General features: G+C 39.9%; 1 protein-coding gene and 1 long non-coding RNA gene across 4 annotated transcripts in view; one reads left to right on the top strand and one right to left on the bottom strand.

Moving 5' to 3' along the window:
* Samd12 (sterile alpha motif domain containing 12) overlaps window positions 1-16,671 on the top strand; it is a 295,171-nt gene that overhangs the window by 152,589 nt on the left and 125,911 nt on the right. The window lies entirely within an intron of this gene.
* Window positions 5,412-16,671, bottom strand: part of LOC120093656 (uncharacterized) — a 69,725-nt gene continuing 58,465 nt past the window's right edge. For 2 of the 3 annotated variants that reach the window (XR_010053795.1, XR_010053796.1), the window contains exon 5: window positions 5,425-5,619. This is a non-coding gene — a long non-coding RNA (uncharacterized LOC120093656). Of the gene's footprint in view, window positions 5,620-16,671 lie in introns of all 3 variants that reach the window. The other variant, XR_010053794.1, reaches the window with a different exon arrangement.

Raw genomic sequence — 16,671 nt, 5'->3', positions numbered from 1 at the left:
CCTGTCCTGACCTCCTTCAGTTAAGAACAGTGCTGTGAAAGAGTAAGCCAAATAAACCCTTTGCTCCCAAACTTGCTTTTGGTCATGATGTTTCATCAAACCAATAGTAACTCTAAGACAATGAAGGACCTGTTCAGTAGTTCTGCATATCTGTTTTTCTGTCTGTCTCACTCTCTGTCTCTGTCTTTGTGAGTGTGTGTGTGTGTGTGTGTGTGTGTGTGTGTGTGTGTGTGTGTGTGCACCTAAGGACAACCTCAGGCATTGTTCCTCTAGTGCTGTTCACCATATTTTAGAGAATTCATGTGGTGACAAAGTGGGCACAGTTACTCTGCTCTAGAATAACATTCACCAAATTACAGCATGAATTGATTGTAACTTGCAGTGAAGGCAGAGAGAATCAAGTCAGGTTTCTGACTCCAATATCATCAAAGAACACCAGAGATCATAAAACATCATGATGCAGTACTGTAGAGATGGCCAATACTTTGGAGCTTCAAACAAGAAAGAAGCCAAAAGCTTTTCAATTTCTTAAATTTCTAGTAATAGGAACTCTTTTTAGGGGACTTTACAGATACCCACAGTCAAACAGTGAATGAAGCTTGAGGACTTTGATAGAAGAATAAGTGGAAGGATTGTGTCTCCTAAAGGGATAGAAATGCCACAGAAAGAACAGAACAGCTAACCTGGACCTTTGGGGCTCTCAGAGACTGAGCCACCAACCAAAGAACAGGCATGTGTTGGGCCTAAGACTTCCCACATATAATCTAGCAGATATGCAGCTTGGTCTTCATGTGGATCCAGGACAGCTGGAGTGAGAACCATCCCAAAAGCTGTTCCTTTATATGTATATGTTCCTTTAGCTGGACTGCTTTTCTGGCCTCACTGGGGGAAGAAGCACCCAGCCTAGCAGAGACTTGAAGCCCCAAGGTGAGGAGATACCCAGTGAGTGCCCTACCTGCTTAGAGGAGAAGGAGAAAGGGAATTATGGGAGAGGCTGACTGGGAAAGGGTCAATGAGTGGAAGCGAATAGGTAAAAAAATAAAACAATATGAAGAAAATTAAAAGACCATGCTCCAGAAAAAAAAAATCCTAGCTTAGTTTAAAATTCTGAGCAATCCATTCATGAATTCCCTGCCTAATTTCCTTCCTTGAGGCAACCTGCCTCAGCAGATCTCTAGACCAGCAATGCATCTCCTGGGATCAGTCATGTGCATGTTTACAAGCCAGAGCACGGTCAGTTTCTGGAAGGGACCAAAATAGCGATTTTCTAGTTGTTTTCTTCTTTGATTTGCTTCACTGTAAATGTGACACAAAACTGGCCGGGTTAGGCTAATTATATCTGGATTTTTGTTTCCTGCTGCTAAGTGGAACTGTGTAGAAGGCATCTCCCCACCCCCAAGGTATGGAACATTTACCCACAATAACCATTTCACCATTAGATGAGGCATCTTGCTGTCTTTTCTGCAGAGTGATTTATAGGTCACTTTGTACCCCATTTCCATAAATTATCTGTTGAGCCAGGGAAACGTGCACAAGTCATGGAGAATTAAACCGATATTCAAGATAAACCCAAAGATGCTATAGAGGAAAAACTCCTTAGCCGCAGAGCCAATGCAAGGAAGAAAGGAGGGCGATGGGCACCAAGTACCTGTGCAGATTCAGTGTCTATGCCTTTAAGTCCATCAGCAGTGAGCATCAACAAACACGGTTGAAATGCTTCTATTTCCCCCTTAGTATTTTCACCGTACTGGAATTCCAAAGTAAAATAAGTCACTCAGTTATCCAAACAGGAGAATTTGTCTACAAATGCACTGTGTGCATAAAAATGTATACTCAGGTCAGGACAGTGACTTGGTGGCTAATGCACTTTGCTACACAAGCCCACCAATCCTGAGATAAAAATCCCCAGAATCCATACTTTTAAAAAGCCAGAGGAGGTAGCACACATTTGTAATCCCAGTGTTCTGATGGTGAAATGAAAGACAGAAATGTGCAAGTCCCCAGAAAGCCCCCTAGCCCGAAGTATATAGCAATACAGAGTACAGAGTAACAGTAGAGAAACCCTGACTCAAAACAGAGTGAAAACAAGCACCTACTCCCTCAAGTGGTCCTTTGACCTCTATCCATGTACTAGTGTGTCTATTCAGAACACAGACACACACACACACACACACACACTCTCTCTCTCTCTCTCTCTCTCTCTCTCTCTCTCTCTCTCTCTCTCTCTCTTCTCTCCTCCATCTTCTCAGCTCTGAATTCTAAGGCGTTTTTAGGATCCAGTACTTAATGACTCTCAGCTGTGGTAATTCTATTCTGATACAGGTTCAGCATTTCTCACGAGTTATTTATGAGAAAGCTCAAGTTGGTTTTTTTGCATCTAAAATCCTTGCAATTGATTGGTGACCTCCATAGAATTAATCCATCCTCTACCTAGAGTTTGTGTGTGTGTGTGTGTGTGTGTGTGTGTGTGTGTGTGTCCATCCAACTCAACACAGTATAACAGAGAGCTACCATGGAGAAATCAAAGTGTGATTAAAGAAGATCACAAATGCCATTCTGTCGTTAATTCTATATCACTCTTCAACAGCTGAATCATGCGCTACCCCCAGTGGAGTCAGTGGAGCCATGCATTTTTAGTATGCCCAACAAAGCTATGACAAAATGTTTCTAAAATAAGCCACCCTGCTGAGCGGTTGTTAGTCAAGTTTGGTATTGCTTCCAAATTATTCAGTTGCTAGACCAGTCTTATTAATCCATTCATCTCCCCAGAGAGTCCTAGTAATTTTGTATTATTGATATTCCATTTCATCTGAAAGTAATTTCAAAACAGCCTCAGAATTAAGGGCAGTAACTTAAGTTCTAGGGATGGAGGACTTGGGAGATGGTGATCGGAAGGTACAAGGACATAGTTCTAAGATCTAGAGACTGCATGCCCTGCTGGCAACAGTTAGTAATGACTATGATGTTCTCTGTCCTCGACATCTATACCCTTGGAGAGACAAAAGAGCATGACAATTCTTACCTAGTACTTACACTGAATATGATGTCATAACTAATCCAGAGTATTTAAAGTCTATGAGAGGGTATTTGTATATTTTATATGCATAAATAATTTAGGAGTCTAGAAGTGGGACTTGAGCATAGTTAGATTAGATATTGGTGTCCATGATGGGCTCTTAGATCTGATTCTCTGGAGATATTTAGAGATGACTGTGTTTGAAGGTTACTATGAGAATTATGCCTTAAATGTAAATGGGTGAATGTGTGCATATGCACACACCCACAGGTGTACATGAGCACGCACACACACACACACACACACACACACAGCTACATGAAGTGACAGATATTCTAATTAACTTGATTGGGACAAGCATTTTATAATGTGCATATATATCAAAACACCATGTCACCATGTTGTGTACTCTAAATATATATATATATACATATATATATATATTATTTGTCAGTGCATCTTAAGGGGAAATTACATGAAATCCTTCACACTTTTTCCTCTCCCTTCCTCCCCTTGTTTCCTCTTCTACCCCCTGCATCTATAACACTCATTCCATACTCCTGGGATTTGGAATTGGAAATGATATGAAAGCATTTCCTTGGAAGACAAGTGCTGAGAGACTACATGTGTCATCTTCTTAACAGTATTAAAAAAATAAAATTTGGGTCTGGCTGTCATGGTTCATGACTACAATCTCAGCAAGTGGGAGGCCAAGTCTGTAGGATGGAGAATTCAAGACTAATTTGGACTACATAGCAAGTTAATAGCCAGCCAGGGTTACATAGGGAGACAAACTTAGAGAAGTAGATGGAATGGAGGGGGCTGGGGTGGGGAAAGGAATAAAATGACATTTGTTTTCCACTTAGAATAAAGCATGTTGTATTGAGAAACCAACATATGACATATGACATGCACAGCACAGAAAGGAATAGCTCCACTGATGTCACTATAAAAAGAAAAGTAGTTGTCCCCTAGCCATGTGTGTTCTTCTTCTGCACCCCAGAAGCCAGTCACCACGAGCAGTGCTGAGTCATTTGCTTAGCACAGTGCAGATCAATACACTTCTTATGGAAGATCAATTGACCACGTGCCAAGTCCCATCACTATTGTGTTGAGGCTTTATCTAGTCTTTATCATCACATTTTAGCTACCTGCTCCATTCTCATCAGCTTGCTAATAGCCCAGTGGTAGAGTAAACTTCAGCCCATAATCATGTTCTTTCCTATTTCTCTTCTGGTCCATAATCTAGGGAGCTTCTCTCCTCCACCCACCCCCAATCCCCATGCCTGTATAACATCACTCAAGCCCACCTCTCATCCTCCTTACATCAAACCCCCTGCAACTCCCTCTTGTCTTCCAATATTAGTATGCATGTATGTATGTACATACATGCATATGTACATGCATACAAGCACACACCCACACCCACATATACATATATCCTTTTCAATGACATGGATAAATAAATGATGTCTTATTCATTGTTGTCCATACTCTACATGGGACATCATTGTCATTGAATACAGTTCCCATGTACTCATTTGCCTTTCATGTCACCTTTGGAAGACCTAAGATAGATGCCAAATAGAAAATGGAGACAATATAGTAATTACAATCTCCATCAACCTAAGTGTAGTTAGAATTAACAACCCCCATGAACATTCTTATGACAATCACCTTTTTCCATGGTATACGTTTTCATAAAAATTGGGATTCCTTGCCAAAATTAAATAGAACCTATTGAGGTTAGGTGGGTCTTTGTTGATGTCACTTCTTCATAATGAACAGGCTGTGCTAGTCTTCCTGTGTGCAAAATAAAATGTGTTTAAAAATAAGATGAGGTAGATTTACACATAGACCTTCATATACATGATATAAGAATGGGCAAAAATGAAATAAATGGATTTGTATAGTGGCACTAAAGACAGGTTCTCTTTTGTCAAAAATGATGTGTAGTACTTTATAGTCTCTTTTGATGGTAAAAAATATCTTAGAAAAAAAACAAAAATATTTTGGAAAAAAAAAGTGCATCCCAAGAAGCTTTGCTTAACTTGTATGAATCCAAATAAATGAAAGATTTCTCCCCGTACAAATAATTTACCAGTGCTGTTGTTTCATGGAGATTTCTTCACTTCAGGCTTTTTTTTCTACAAGATGTTCATTTATTCACTCAATAAATAAATGTTAAGTATGGGTGGTATGTCAGAAATTCTACTAGACATTTGTTTTCTCTGTATTAATAATAATAGTGACAATTTTTATAGCCCTGCTACCTCCCAGGGCTGTTTCTCTTCCTTACACATACTATTTCTCTTAGTCCTGCAAAGTAGATAGGACACTTGTATTCATCATACCAACCCTGGCTGTTGTAGCAAATGTTTTCCAAAAAGTGGCTTAGTTCTTTGTCATTTAACATTCCTAGCTGGAGGTTGCAGATCAGTGGGGTGGCTCCATTCCACACAGTGATTTAAGGATCTAGCCTGAAAGTAGAGGACGTTGAGCAGGCAAAGAAAGGTTACAAATGTCACTTACGTTGACGGTCTCTTGGCAAGACCTTAATTGCATAAACACACCAGCCCCAAGGGAAATTTGAAATTGTAGTCCTGTGAAAGGAAAAATAGATTTTAGTGTATAGTTAGCAGTCTCTGCCACAACAAATAGGTTTAAACTGCCATTTGTAAGGTGAAAAAGCAAAGGCTTAAAAAGATTGACTTGAATGAAATCACTTGGTTAAATGTAAATAGTCACAACTTCGTGTCTGGCTCCTGAACTGTAATTCTCCCATCATGTTGATTACAAAATACTTCCTTGGAGAAACGTTACCTGAGTGTATCATGTGTACTGTCTCTGTTGATATGCGCTGCTATGCCACAGACTAAAATCTTCATTTTACTTTCTCCTAGAATGGAGGAAAGGTCCTACTAATACCCAATACAAGGCTAAGTGCTGCCTCAAAATGGAAGCGTTGTCTTTGTCTTCTTAGCACTCTGTAACATGATTGAGAATAGATTAATAAAGCCTCGCACCCATATCACACATTAGATGCAGTTGGTGCACTGCTCACAGACATTATAACCATCTTACCTACAGTTACTCCCTCATCAATGACTCCAGAGTGGATATTAATAAAGGGCTGGTCACATCATGGACTTAAGGTCTACAGGAAGAAGGAAGACAGATACTAAGCCAGCCATCGCTCTTCCCATTGTAGAAGCAACTAACAAACAGAATAAAGATGGTTATGAAAGCTGTCGAGAGACAGACTGTGAGTGGAGGCCTGTTTTAGAGATTAGCTTTCCAGTGAGTGAGTGGGAATCAGTCATGTGGAAAACAGTGGAAAGGATATTCCAGGAAAAAGAAAACGAAAGAAAGATGTAGGAAGAACAGTGAACGTGAGAGAAGAAAATAGCCTCTCAGAAACTGAAAATCCCATGAAGCTAAGGATACTGAATGAGCAGTAGTGGTCGTACTACGCTAGACAAAATATGCTAATTTAATCCTCATGACCACCTACAAGATAGAGTAATGTTATCACCTTCATTTTTGTAGAGAATTAACTGATGCATGGAGAAGTCACATAGTAAATAACTAGCCTGTCCTACAACACCACCTGTGTGTAAATCCAAGGAGTCTAGCACCATGCATACCCCTAACACCATACAGGCAGGGTAGACTCAAAGCTTACCCTCGGTCAATAAATGACTTCTCTACCCAAGATGAAAACAAAGCCATGTCTCTGTTTAGCAAAAGCTATTGACCTTGAATATCTGATGCGCCTTTTCAATAAGGGAGCCCTGGATAAAATTCTAAGAAACTATAGCATTTGAATAGAATATACTTTATCTGTTTTTTTTTTCTGAAAAATATAAATTTGCTTATCTGTTATAAATACAGATACAAAACCTTTGGGGACTAGGGAGATAATTCAGTGTGTAAGATGACTTTTCCACAAGGATAAGAACCTGAGTTTGAATTCCCAGCATCCATATAAAAAGCTTGGCTTCACTAAGCTTCTGTCTGCAACCTAGAATTGGAAGATGAAGACAGATGGGTCCCATGAACTCATCCTTGCCTAAGCGTCTTTAAAGAAAACCTTCTTCTAATTTTTTTCTCTTGAGGCATAACCTTCCTGTGACACTATATTAACTATACAATCAGTAGATTTGATGGACTGAATATACCAAGCCATTGCCACTCCGACCCATAAATAGACCATCTCTAGCTCTCTAACGGCCCCGCTCACTGCTGCCAACAGGTGCCACTGTAGTAGAATTGTCAGGGGAGTTGCTATCCCCTCTTTGCTCCTGAGTAATAGATACAAAGGCTGGCATTTTTATTATTAATCTGCAAACCTGAGTTGGACAAGGTTCTGAGCTGTTCTAACCCACCTAAAATGTTAATATTCAAATGACTGCCCCCTTACATACCATCTGATCTTGCCCTGACTCACTCTGTCCATGTGTGTCCTCATGGCTGCTCTCTTGTTTTAATGATATGGCAAATCCCTTGGACACTTGTTCATCATGACTCCTCCTAGATGTCGTGCCTCAAGACCACCTCTTCTCTTCCTTCCTCATGGTCCTCTCTCTACCTGGGACCCCTGGATGGGATCAGAAGTCCAGCCTTCCTATTATGCTCAGTCAGAGGCTGAATCAAGGTAATGGAGAACAATGTTTACAAACCACTGAGTCAGGTAGTGTTTCATAAAATAACAGTCCAGCCTGTACTCAACTCTCTACTGGTATGGAAATTAGCATTTGAATAATACAAAGACAACCTTTACACAGTACACAAAATGATTGTCCCTACATACCACCCTTCAAAGGATAAATACAGTGCTAAATTCTCACAGTCAACAATAATGGCATCTGGGTTTGTATACTTATAATAAATGAAATCATACAATGTACACTAAGGTATCTACCTCTATTATCCAACTTTCTGTTTATGAAATTTATATGTGTTGCTCATTCATTCCCCTAAACTATGCAGCATGTGGATGGATGAAAATCCATTTGCATCTTCCTCAGATCATTAATAGTCAAACAGTTTCCCATTTGGGACAACTCTGTAAAAATGCTACTTTAAATATATCTGAAGAGATCTTTGTGTGAATATATCTACACATCTCTTCTTGCTATGTACTAGCAGTGGAATGAATTGCAGGAGCTCAGATCAGCATATTTATTGTATCCATTTGCTAGTGTTCCCATAACAAAATATTATAGGCCAGGTGGCTTTAATAATAGAAATGTATTTTTTCACAAATTTAGAAGCTCTGAACCTAAGATTGAAGAAGATTAAGGAGTCTATAGGGCCCGTTCCTTTGGAAGATTTTCTCTTTCACTTGTAGGAGGCTACCCGTCTTTCCTTATATCACTACCTGCCCATTCCTCTGAGTCTGCCTCAAGATATCTTCTTCTCTTACTGATTGAAGCCATGTTAGATTAGTAAGTACTCACCCTAAGGACCTCATTTTAACACAATTAGCATTTTGAAAAGCCTATTTTTAAATACAATTCTAGAAGTTCACAATATGTGGATTTCAGAAGGACACAGGCACAATCTCAAGGGAGGTATGATAATTTAAAACTATTTCAAAAGCTTGTATTCTATCTGATTCTGTGTAGGTAACATTATTGCAATAACAAAGGTAAGCAGATGGAGAACATATTAGTGGTTACAGGAGCTAGGGTTGGGGAGTGTGTGATGACCTAAAAATAGAGTGCCAGAAGTCCTCACACTGATAGTCTGCTCTATATGTGGATTGTGGACAAAGTCACACAACCACAGGTGTGACCAAATCTCTAAACAGACACACAAACACATAAACATACAGACTCATACACCCACATGTGCACATACACACACATGTGAACACACATGCACACACACTCATACACACACATGTGCACACAAACACACACAGGTGAACACCCATGTGCACACACACACACACACACACACACATACACATACACATGCTTGAAAAAAACCAGTGGATTCTACTGATGTCAGTTTCCTAGTTTCAGTATACACAACCTCCCTATACACTTTTCTGTGGTATATCATGTGAGTCTGTAATTTCAAACTGACAAACAAAATAAGAATGCTGGCTTTATTTTCCACATTCAAGTTTCCATTCATAACTGAGTCATCCTACTTAGATTACCTTTTACTATATCAAATTTATGGTTTTGAATAGCTTAGTAAATACCAGAGGAAAATGTGTATTTAAATGCCCACCCTACATTTTAATCCTGCCCTTTAATTTTAGGTTCGTGGAGATAATGAGAACTGGAATAGGGACATTTGAAGATATTTAGAATAGCACTTTCTTTACAATTTTACCAAGAAGATAAACAAACAAACAAAAAATCATCCTATGATCCTCCTCCTTTAATCTACTTACTTGTTTGTTTTTGAGGCAAGGTCTCTATACATAGTTCTAGTTGTCCTGAAACATGCTGTGTAAGACAGAATGGCTTCAAAATCACAGAGCTCAGAGCTGGAGAGATGGCACAGCAGATAAGAGCACTGACTGACCTTCCAGAGGTCCTGAGTTCAATTCCCAGGTTATATGGGGCTCACAACCATCTATAATATTATCTGATGCCCTCTTCTGGTGTGCAGGTATACATGCAGATAGAGTATTCATAAACATCAGAGATAGATAGATAGATAGATAGATAGATAGATAGATAAAAGAAAACCCCCTGTCTCTTCCTCCCTAGTGCTAGATGATCAAAGACTGTACCATCAATTTTAGCCTCATCTCATTTTATATGTATGAGTGTATTGCTAGATCGTATAACAGTACATTATGTGTATGCAGTGCCTGAGAACCAAAAAACGGCATAAGATCCCCTGAAACTGGAGTTACAAACAGTTGTGAAGCAACCATGTTCATGCTGGGAACCAAACCCAGGTCAATAGCAATAAGTGTAGTTAACTGCTGAACCATTTTTCCATCCACAATCTCTTTCAAGTAAAAGCGATTTACTAACATACGATTCAGTTCATGTCTCCTTCCTTCATTTCCCCCAAATCATTCAAAATATATAACAATATACCACATTTGAAAGCCACTTGTAGTAGTTAGTTTGAATAAAAGTGCCCCCCCACACGCCCATAGACTCATAGAGAGTGGCATTATTGGAGGTGTGGCATTGTTGGAGGAGGTGTGGCCTTGTTGGAGGAAGTGTGTCACTAGGAAGTGGACTTTGAGGCTTCCGAAGCTCAAGCCAGGCCTAGCAATCCAGTTGTAGAACCCTCAGCTACCTCTCCAGCACCATGTCTGCCTACATGCCATATGCCCCCACCATGAAGATAATGAACTAAACCTCTGAAGTGTAAGTCAGCCCCAATTATGTGTTCACTTTTATAAGAGTTGTTGTTGTCATGGCATCTATTCAAAGCAGTGGAAACCCTAAGACACCACCTAGTTTCTAAATTACTACCAGCAGTGAAACCTTTTATATATTAGAGTGTTTGTTCTTTCTGTTAAATCATGAAAAACAGGATGAATGCTTCAGACTTAAGGGAAAGGACAATAAATGACATCATAGAAATTGTTATTTTCAAAGATATTTAAAGTAACTGACCCTATCTCAGGCCAAACCAAGCCACCACCTTCAGCCGGAAGTGACCAAGCTGCTTTTGGAAGTCATCTACTACAATACATCCTAAGTACTCCCAAATGGTTGCAGCAGAATATGCTTCTCATAGAAATAAGAATTCATTCCCCACAATTCTCGATAAGCCTTGGCTTCTTTGCCCTGCTCAAAGAAGCACTACAAGTAGGTGCCTGCAGGAGAGGTGGAGGGCTGACGGGAAGGCCTGACATATCTTGGAAGTACACCAAAATCATCACCTTGGCTGCTGGAGCTGTTGTCTTGTGCTTGGCCAAGTGAGGAAATGTGAGGGAAGAAAAGCCAGAATACCTCCTCTCCACTTGTAAATTAGCAAATTGCCATCAGATTATCTAATTTTCCTCCCTGCCGCTCTCACACCTGCACACCATCAGTGCTTTGAGCTAATATGTCAATACAAGGGCGTAATTTGGTTTATATTCTACATGGATTTCTAGTTCGGGGTGCAGGTTGATGATAGAAAAATGCCCTTATTTCTCACAGTTGACATGAAACAAGGAAGGAATCTCCTCAATATCTCCATTAATGATTATTAATGATTGCACGCTAATGGCTCTTGATGAAAGGGGAAAACGACAGTTTTGCAAGCCTGTGTATATCCATAGAATGTGATCTATAAACTTTTCCTCGTTTCTCTTCCTATTTATTGAAGCTTGTTGTTTGTGTGGTTGTTCTTGTGGATGTCTTCATAATCACAGTAAAAATACTCTTATTTCATGCAATATCAAAGTAAAGTGGTTTATTTTGCTGTCGCATACATCACCTGTGACTCTATCCTAGAAAGGGTCTGAGTTCAACCATTTGTCACCTCCCTGATGCCAGCGCTGATTCCTATTAAATCATTCTCAGCTACACATGTTAGAGAATAATTATATCAGAAAGACTGTATTGAATATTATACACTGAAAATGCAAAGCGAAGAGCCCCTCTCATACTCATTCTATAGTGGTTTAATATAAGCTACAGTTGGCCGTGGGGATGGTAGGAATGCACTTATTTAGTGAGGAGGGAAAAAGACCAACCCACACCAAACCACACTTTAAGACACTATCTAATTAAATGTAAATGCCTTAAGAGCTTAGAGGATAAAGTCGGGATAAAATGTTCCTATAAATATTCATCAGAACATGTATGATGTAGGTGTTGACAGATAGAATGATTGTTGACCTGTAAGGGATAAAGAGATGTAAGGTAGCAGTATACAACACAGGCAAGATCCAAGAGAGGTGCAAAACAAGGAAGACAGGAGAGATGGAGCCACAGTTTCAATGATTGTACGGTCAGAAGCTGTTCATTTTATAGGAAGGGGAAAATAAACAGCCAATGTTCTGAGCAGCTATATAACATGATGAAAGCAGCAATTGCTGAAGATTAAGACTGTGGGAAAAGTCAGACATCTCTAAATGGTACTTTCGATAACACAGAAATGAAGTCTAGGCTAGTGGAAGAACACTTACCTAGCATACACACACCCTCATCTCAGGTTCTTGCACTGGAAAAAAGCTAAGTATATAAAGTACAGGAATAATACAATGAAAAAATTTTAAAGAATAGCGATTCCAGGAATAGTGGAGAAATAGCAGAGTATGCAGCCATTTTTAAGGCAGGCAAGATGAAGAAGGCTTCCTGGTTTCAATCACTAATATAAAAATACCCTAGAATGGTAGTGAAGACAGAACTGTGAAAGGCGACAAATGATTAATAACTCTAAATCCCAATAAAACATAAATACAAAAATGATTGGCACGAAGGTAAGATTGTGGGTGTTTGAGAAAATTAACTAGAGGGGGAAAGCATTCTGTGGTTAAAAAAACATCATGATGTTGATTATTGAAATCAGTTGGCAAGAGCGACTTTTTTTAAAAATATGCGAGGGATCGCGTTCTACTGGAGGTGGGTCACAGAAAGGTTGAGGATCTACCTAACACAACTCAAAATAAGAATCTCTTCTGAGATGCTTCTTGTGGGCTGAGGCCCTGGTATAGATGCCAAGAGCACATGAGCCTCAACACAAACATACTATTTTCAGGAACTTGGTCCTACTTCTGAATCAAACACTCAAATGAGTGTAAATAACTTCAGGTTACACACATTCAAATAGACATCAACAAACGTTCCCTGAAAAGGGCTACAGGACACCACAGTCTTTCACAGTCACATAGTTTGTTGAATCTGTTGCCAGTATTCAATTGTGCTGTGTAGCACAAAAGCACCCATACATGATATTTCGATAAGTGTATTTGGCGTTTTTCTAATACATTTTATGATAGAAATATGTGCTAGGCTATACTTTGCCAATGGGCAAGAGTTTGTGGACCTCTGATCTAGAATAATTATAACTTAAGTCATGGATTCTCCTCTAACAGTCCATAACCTATGCAGAGACAGAGGGGAGCAGCCTCTCCACCAGTTCTGACAGGTTGCATTGTTGTCCATTCACCACATCACACCTCCATTCTGTCCTATAATAAGCAAGCATTTGACATCTATCTGAAACATGTCTTGAGGTAGTGGGAAACTCAGAACTTGGGGAGCAAAGTTACTGCATATATAATGAAATGTAAAATATTCTGCTCCCGTCCAAAATACACGCTACTTCAGTTCACAGAATACACAATGATAGAGCATTAAAATTCTGGTGCGTCAGTCTAGTGGCAAAACTTAAGTGAAAACAGACAAATATGTTCAGTGTGCTTATGTAACAATTACCTTAATGGGAGTGGGAAATAGTGCAAATTCCTAAGGGTTCTCATTATTTCAAGAATGCCTCCCTGGGCCTCCAGTTTCTTGTCCCAGGAATTTATTTTGTTGATCACTAGTCGGTATCCTCTACTAGTAACTGGGAGACCCTCAAGGCCTTGAGCTGTCTTTGTTTCCATGAAGGCAGCTTCTCAGGGGAAGGCTTCAGCAACTTCTTAGTCTGCCCACAAGTATTCTGTTGACAGCTTTGTGAGTTTGCTTTCAAAGGTATAAGCAAATTAACATGCTAGTAAAGACTCTATACTGATGCATAACGTCTTCCACATTTCAGGAAACTTATTTGAAATAAAACTGCTTTAGGTTTATTTATTGTATGAGTCTGTTGCCTACGTGTATATATGTACTCATACAATATGGATGCCTAGTGCCCACAGAAATCAGAAAAATGTGTTGGATCATCAATAACTTGCGTTATGGATGGCTGTGAGCTGCCATGCGGGTGCTAAGACCTGAACCCAAGTCCTCGCTGCAAAAACAAGTCTCTCTCTCTCTCTCTCTCTCTCTCTCTCTCTCTCTCTCTTTCTCTCTCTCTCTCTCTCTCTCTCTCTCTCTGTGTGTGTGTGTGTGTCTGTGTGTGTGTCTCTGTGTGTGTGTATTACATCCTTACCACAGTTATCCCTTCCTCCAGTCATCACAATCCATTCCATTCCTCCCTTTTTCCCAAGATTCACTCCTCCTCCATTACCCCTGAGAAAATATCAGGCCTCCCAGGGATATCAACTGAACATGACATAACAAGATAGAAAGGGACTAGGGAGAAAAGCCTTGTATCAGGATGGGCTAGGCAACCCAGTAGGAGGAAAGAGGTCTCATGAACAAGTGAAGGTGTCAGAGACACCCCCCCATTCTTATTGTTAGAAGTCCCACAAGAACTCCAAGCTAAACAGACCAGACATAACATATATGCAGAGGACCTAGCTCAGAGTGAGGCAGGCACCATAACTGTCGTTTCAGCTCCTCTGATTCCCTATAACCCCTGCTTGTTCTATGGGCTGTGTTCTTTTGGAATGTTTTACCTCTCTGGCTCCTCCAATCCTTCCTCTCCCCCCCCTTCCTCAGAATTCTCCTCCTAATGTTTCTCTGTGAGTCTCTGCATCTGCTCCCATCAGTTGCTGGATGTAGCCTCTCTGATGACAACCAGGCTAGACTCTGGTATATGAGTGTGGCAAAATATTATTACGTATCTTTTGCTGACAGTTTTCAAATGAACTGGAGGCAGTTGAAGATGAGAACAGGATGGACCAGTTGGGATGGGGAGGCATGGAGGGAGAGAGTACTGGGAAAGACAACTGGAATGTGGGGGAATTTGGAGGGTAATGTGGAAACCTAGTGCAGTGGAAACTCCTTAGAATCTATGAAGGTGACACTAGTGAAGATTCCTAATAAATGGGGATGTGGAGACTGAACCAGCCATCTTCTGAACACGTAATCAGATAAGCTTCTAGTGTTGGGACAGGGACACCATTCATTCACAAAACCTTTAATCTACTATGTGTACGGCCTGCAACATGTGCTGGGACAATGGCTGCACAAAGCATGTGGGACTGGCCAATGAATGACTAGTCCAATTTGAGGCCCATGCCACAAGGGAGAGTGCAGTTCTGACACTATCTGGATGGCCAGGAACCTGAGGCTAGTTAGCCCAGAGTTACAGGATAAAATGAAGCAGAGCAAACTCCAAATGATATTCCACAACTAGTGTTCCTAACTCTGAGGTCATCATTCCAGCCCTGGAGACAATTCTTGAAGTAACAATTGCTTTTCATGCTCAACAGTCAACTTTTAAACTCAGTACTATTTTAATACTTAAGACAATATCTTTTTTTCCTGTGTATTTTCCTTCTCAAAGCCCTTTTCTCATAGAATTAGGCTACAGCATAATAGAAAGAATGAGGATTTCACCACTGCATCCTCGCCTTCATAATAACAGTAATTTTTACCTTAGGGAATGAATCTGGGAGTTCATGTATCTGACCCAAACACTTTGCTACAAAACTGTATCTCTCAGTAGTAGAATGGGGATTTTTGAAGATGACAACCTTGATGTCAAACCAGACCATAGCTACTAAGTCCTATATCCAATACTTTGAGCAATTTTAAACCTTACTGAACCTGCTCTTTATATTCATAGAAGGAGACAGACTTGGTAGTAAAATAAGTGTTGATGCTTTGAAGTTTTTTTTATTATGTAATTCATGGCATTTTAGACACAGGAATATGGGCATGACAAGATAGAGACCCTGACCTTAAAAACCTTTATGTCTGGTAGAAACACCATTCCTGCAGAACATGTGCAGGAAATGGAATCACCCATGCTATTTTAAGCAGACTCTATTCAACATAGGAAATTAGATGATTACAAAGTTGTCAGAAGGACTGGAGAAAGTCCAAGTTTGCTGCTGGACACCTAGAAAGGACAGATGAACAAGTCTACTTATCTTGCCCTGTCAAGTCAAGGACACTTTCTGACTCAATAAAGGGAGGTAGGGTGCAAGAAACTATCTGGGAAATCATTGATATTAAATAACAAACTGTCTGAGCTCTGATCCTGAGAGTAGGAAGTAATCATTTTTGCAACTATCTCTGTACACCCATAAGGTTCTGTTTGTTTCCCAGAGCTCTGCTTAGCAAAATCCAGAATCCCTTATTGTGATAGTACAGCCTTCACCATGCTTTTATGCACATCTCACAATACAGAATTTAACTCGCAGGTCCTACAACCTAGCTGCAAGGGAGTCTTTAAAATGTAGTTATTTGGCTTTAACACTTCTTCAGACACACTACATTCAATATGTAAATCATGCCCACTATCATACAGAGAAAACCAGATAAACTTATTGTGATGTCTATTCTTGGTTGTCAACTTGACTATATCTGGAATTCACTAAAACTCAAATTACATCACACCCATGAGGAATTTTGTTCTTAATTAAATCATTAGATGTTGTAAGAGCCACTTCTGTATCATTGAGTTGAGAATATAAGTCTTTAATCCACATATTTTGAGGAAAGAAGATCCATCTTTAATATGGACCCCGCCTTCTTCTAGCAGCCTATATAAAGGACATGGAAGAAGGAATCTTTTCTCTCTTTGCCTGCTTGCTCTCATTGGGAATCATCTAAAGAGTTATATAGTCCATAACAATCATGACAGGGAGGATGGTAGAAGGCAGCCATGGCACTGAAACAGTAGTTGAGTTGGATACATCTTATCCACTAGCACAAAGCAGAGGAAAAGCTAAA

This window comes from Rattus norvegicus, chromosome 7 (genome assembly GCF_036323735.1).
Source record: "Rattus norvegicus strain BN/NHsdMcwi chromosome 7, GRCr8, whole genome shotgun sequence".
In the NCBI taxonomy this organism is placed as follows: Eukaryota; Metazoa; Chordata; class Mammalia; order Rodentia; family Muridae; genus Rattus; species Rattus norvegicus.
Note: the sequence above shows the minus strand (reverse complement) of the source record. Positions and strands in the feature narration are given on the sequence as shown.